Raw genomic sequence first — 5,315 nt, 5'->3', positions numbered from 1 at the left:
ACCACGTTGCAATTTTATGAGATGATCAAACACCTTGTCTTTTTCTGGTATCTCTGGGTTAAATTTTAACATTCGAAATGCGTTCATTTTAAATCCTGGAAAATATATATTTCTTAGCCGAATCACCGTATTTTCAGAAAGATCTTCAAATCGACAATGGGGACAATTTGAGTAGCCATAGAATAATTTCCAGAAATCGTAACATCGACTGTGAAATTGATGAAGAGGGCAGCATTTGGGATAAGGTATGAAGCTGGTAGAGTCGTCCAGATGACAACACAGGAAACACTCGCCCACGACTGGCCGGTAATAGGCTACTTTGTGATCATGGAAATACTCTGCTTCATCATCCTCCGAGGAGTACATATTAGGCAATTGGTATCTGGTAGAGATGTTAAATGTCAAACAAATGCTGCATTTAATATTCAAACCCCTGGTGGCAAATGGTTTTGATTAATTTTAATCCCCTGGTGGTAAATTCTATAAATTGTTTAACAAAGAATTGATACCTTATAAGAGACACTAGATTTAATAAAATCAGCGGCTGCCACCGCCTTTTTCATCAGCGACGGCATTCTATCAAAACATTTCAATTAACTTATATTTACGCGAGCGCTCTCAAAACGAACTGCATCAATCTGCAGGGGGGAGGCGAGGGAAAGATGCAGGGACTTGAGAGATGCGCCCGCTCCAAAGCATCCTAGGATAGATTCGACGATCCCAGGCCCTAAAAAAGGCCTTCGCTCACTCCGCCCGCTCGCGTGCGTTCGATCCCCCATGTACATATTTTGATTATTTTAAGCTCCGCTACTATTTTGTCAACATTTATATATTAACCCAGAATTTGTTATTTTATTTTACGATCTTATTATATACGCTATCACTATTAGACAACCGAGATACCACCTGGCCATTTAACAGGCCATCGGATCTTCTCGCCTCGCTGTACATATTTTATATCCCGCATTTCGCTGTACATATTTTATTTTATTCTTAACTTGTTCTATTTTCACTATGTTATTATATATTTAATCCGGACTTGCTACTACTATTGTATATTCTAATTCATGTTACGACCGCTCATACTCCAGTTTCCGATATTTGAATAATGGCCCTAAAAAGGGCCTTTTGCTCTCTCGAATGTTCTCGCTACCCAATGTAAATACCTCCCTTTTATGTCAATTTCGTATGTTTTCCGTGTCATTTCCTCAATTTAGACTGTACACTCGTGTGTACAAATTATTAACTATGCATAATTACTCTCTCAAACGACTTTGCTTGCGTTGCCTCTCTAACCCCCATTCCTCCCTAAATCTCCTTTTAATTTCGATGGAGGTGTAGATAGCCCTGCGGGCTAGGCACATCAAAACAATAATTTTATATCAGTATATATCGGTAAAATCAACGGCCATACCATGATTAAAATACCGGTTCTCGTCCGATCACCGAAGTTCAAGCATCATCGGGCGCGGTCAGTACTTGGGAGGGTGACCACCTGGGAACACCGCGTCCCGTTGGCGTACCTTTTTCTTTTTTGTACCGCCCCTGCATAGAGATGCAATGGAGAAAGCAAAACCGATGGAGATTCTCTTTCCACGGCGATTGTGGCACCACCCCTCCTCCTTTGATCAATTTTAAAACGCGCGGTGTTTACACTTTGCAGTTTTGGTTTGCCATTTAATCTAACAGCCAAGTAAACTAATATTTTCAACATATATTATCAGCAACACTTTTCTCTGGAAATGAGTAAAAAATAGGTTTTTTGAATTGCCATTTAATCTAACAGCCAAGTAAACTAATATTTTCAACATATATTATCAGCAACACTTTTCTCTGGAAATGAGTAAAAAATAGGTTTTTTGAATTGCCATTTAATCTAACAGCCAAGTAAACTAATATTTTCAACATATATTATCAGCAACACTTTTCTCTGGAAATGAGTAAAAAATAGGTTTTTTGAATTGCCATTTAATCTAACAGCCAAGTAAACTAATATTTTCAACATATATTATCAGCAACACTTTTCTCTGGAAATGAGTAAAAAATAGGTTTTTTGAATTGCCATTTAATCTAACAGCCAAGTAAACTAATATTTTCAACATATATTATCAGCAACACTTTTCTCTGGAAATGAGTAAAAAATAGGTTTTTTGAATTGCCATTTAATCTAACAGCCAAGTAAACTAATATTTTCAACATATATTATCAGCAACACTTTTCTCTGGAAATGAGTAAAAAATAGGTTTTTTGAATTGCCATTTAATCTAACAGCCAAGTAAACTAATATTTTCAACATATATTATCAGCAACACTTTTCTCTGGAAATGAGTAAAAAATAGGTTTTTTGAATTGCCATTTAATCTAACAGCCAAGTAAACTAATATTTTCAACATATATTATCAGCAACACTTTTCTCTGGAAATGAGTAAAAAATAGGTTTTTTGAATTGCCATTTAATCTAACAGCCAAGTAAACTAATATTTTCAACATATATTATCAGCAACACTTTTCTCTAGAAATGAGTAAAATCTACTTATATATGTAATACTTTTTCATATATTATTAGTAACCTATTTATTACCCCATTCTTTTATTTTTTATTTACATCAATAACCACTTAAAAAATAATATCTTGATAAAAAACTAAAAAACAATGTAAAAATATAAATTTTGTCACAAGAAATTAAACATTTGTCAAGTGTTTGATTTTTTTTATTATTAAATATATACACATAAGCAACGGAAAATAAAATTTTGTCAGAGACAATATAAGTGTCAGAGACAATATAAATGTAAATTATATTTTACATGTGTCAGACAATATAAATGTATATAATATTTTACATGTGTCAGAAACAATATAAATGTACTAGTCTTGGATGCGTTAACAGGGATAGCGTCTCTTGTTTGGATAACAACGCTTCCAATTCTTTTTGAATAGTGATAGGCATGCTAATAGTATACCTATTTGGAATAATCATTTCTTTTCCAGTCAACACTCTTAAAAACGCTTCAGAAGCTGAGGTACACTGCATCACATCCAAACACATAATTATTCCTTCAGGTTTCTTCCAACTTGGATCATAAAACTTTGGTGGAAAAAACTTTTCGCTGTTGTGGACTGAAGGTAGCGATGGATAATATTTTACGTATCCCACATGAAAGAAAAAGGCAGGTATCGAATCATACACAGTCACATTCAAGTGACTCGATACAATAATAACATGGTGAGCACAAAACGATTGAAATTGAATCTGCTTTCCAAAAGGTGGCTCGATTAAAAACAAAACATCACATTCTTTTTTCGGATCATATGTTTGATAAGACGAATCAAATTCCCAGTCGGAATCAAATTCCCAGTCGGAAACTACAGCAACTCTCTGGTGCGAAGAGAAGGCAAAATCTAATAAATAATGTAATAGATGCAGATGCCGGCCTAGATTTCCAAATAAGAGAGACATGGAATGGCGTAAACATTCAGTTAAAATATGTTTAAATCTTTGCAGCTCTTTTTTTGGATTACAAGCATGAAAACATTCTCCTCTTTTTCGAGTCGTTGCTTCATGTTCAGTAAAGTAGTAAATCTGTAAAGGATCGGCTGGGTATTCATGGACAGTAACGTTGTCTTGAAAAGAAATATGACGTCTGTTTTTAGACGACATGGTGAGGTATACTTGATATCGAATTTTGAGCGAAAGAATTATATATTCTATGAATAAATATTATGGATTCTATGAATAAATATTCTTTGAATGAATGTAAGCAGTGTCTAATGTTGTGCGTAACATCCAGAGGTCACAGTTGCTGGTTTAGCCTGGATGGTTACGTCATCATTGCTTTTACGCAATACCAGATGCTCTGAAATATTTTTTTCTTGGATCTTGTCTTGACAGTTACGTCATCATTGCTTTTACGCAATACCAGATGTTCTGAAATATTTTTTTCTTGGATCTTGTCTTGACAGTTACGTCATCATTGCTTTTACGCAATACCAGATGCTCTGAAATATTTTTTTCTTGGATCTTGTCTTGACAGTTACGTCATCATTTCTACATTTAACTTGAGATTTCTACATTTCACATGAGAGCGTCTACAGTATTGTTGGAAGTTTGTGTAGCATAATTTAGTGCCAATTTCCTAATTGATAGTCCTTCTTATTTATTCCTGACTCTTTCTCTCCAGCAACTATGACATCGAATCCGGTTGAATGTTTCTTGTGTCAGCTTCCCCTTAAAGAGAGTGAAGAAATTGGTAAATATTTCTTGGGAGATTCTTCCATTTACCACTTACGATGTGCTTATTTGTGGAAAGTGTTTAATATAACGCAAGAGACTGAAGTTGACTTTCCTCATTATCAGAATGATCAGTCTCCGCAACTTGTGGATAGAAATCACATTTTGGCTAAGAGAGAAAAAACAGGAGGTCGTGGAAACATTTTCAAGTGGATTGTGAACGATTTCAATTGCATCGACCGTCTCAAACTATTTTTGGACAAAAATGTAAATATCGGAATTTCCAAACAAGAAAGGTTGATATATACAGAAGAAATTGTAAAATGTTTGGATCAAAGTGCGACATGGTTATCAAATCTTATTGACGAAAAACAGATTATGGAAAATCTTTATGAAAGGAAACAGATAACAAGTCTTAATGAAAGGGAGCCGCTCTTAGCAAGTCTTATTGAAGGGATACGGATTTTAGCAACTCTTAATGAAAAGAAACGGAACTTCGCAACTCTTAATGAAAAGAAACGGAACTTCGCAACTCTTAATGAAAAGAAAAAGATTTTAACAAGTCTTACTGAAGAAAAAAAGATTAAAAAAATTGATTTTTGTAAAAAAGGTAACATTGTTTTTATAAACTGTTATACATGAGATGTTGAATTAAAAAATAATAGTGAATGTGTTATATTTACACATTACCTATTACTCAACAGGCAAAAATTTCATCAAATGTGTTATCCAAACCAAATGTAAACCATTTCTTATGTATTGAAAATCTTGTAAATATTAGATCACAAAAACATTTGAACACGATTTGCATTAAATGTGTTTGCAAACATTGTAAACATTTGAACACATATATCAATTGAAAATAATAAAGTTAATTCTTTAAACATGAAAATTGTATGTGTTCTGGATTTAGACGAGACATTGGGATATTTTGATAATCGTACTTTTCAGGTTAGACCCTATGTCGATTTTTTATTTCATTATTTAAAAATCGTCAACATTGATATTATACTATGGAGTTACGGGGCAGATCATTATGTTCAGTCTATTGTCAATGGTTTTTTCCCCACACTTTGTAAATAT

The 5,315-nt window shown here is 33.8% G+C and overlaps 1 pseudogene; it reads left to right on the top strand.

The window, feature by feature from the left end:
* The first annotated feature begins 1,400 nt into the window (after positions 1 to 1,400).
* On the top strand, positions 1,401 to 1,520 carry LOC147800810 (5S ribosomal RNA; annotated as a pseudogene).
* The last annotated feature ends 3,795 nt before the right edge of the window (positions 1,521 to 5,315 follow it).

This window comes from Parasteatoda tepidariorum, unplaced genomic scaffold (assembly GCF_982258835.1).
Source record: "Parasteatoda tepidariorum strain Cologne lab strain unplaced genomic scaffold, Ptep-v5.0 scaffold_79, whole genome shotgun sequence".
Taxonomy (NCBI): Eukaryota; Metazoa; Arthropoda; class Arachnida; order Araneae; family Theridiidae; genus Parasteatoda; species Parasteatoda tepidariorum.
This window is presented reverse-complemented; position numbering and strand designations above follow the sequence as displayed.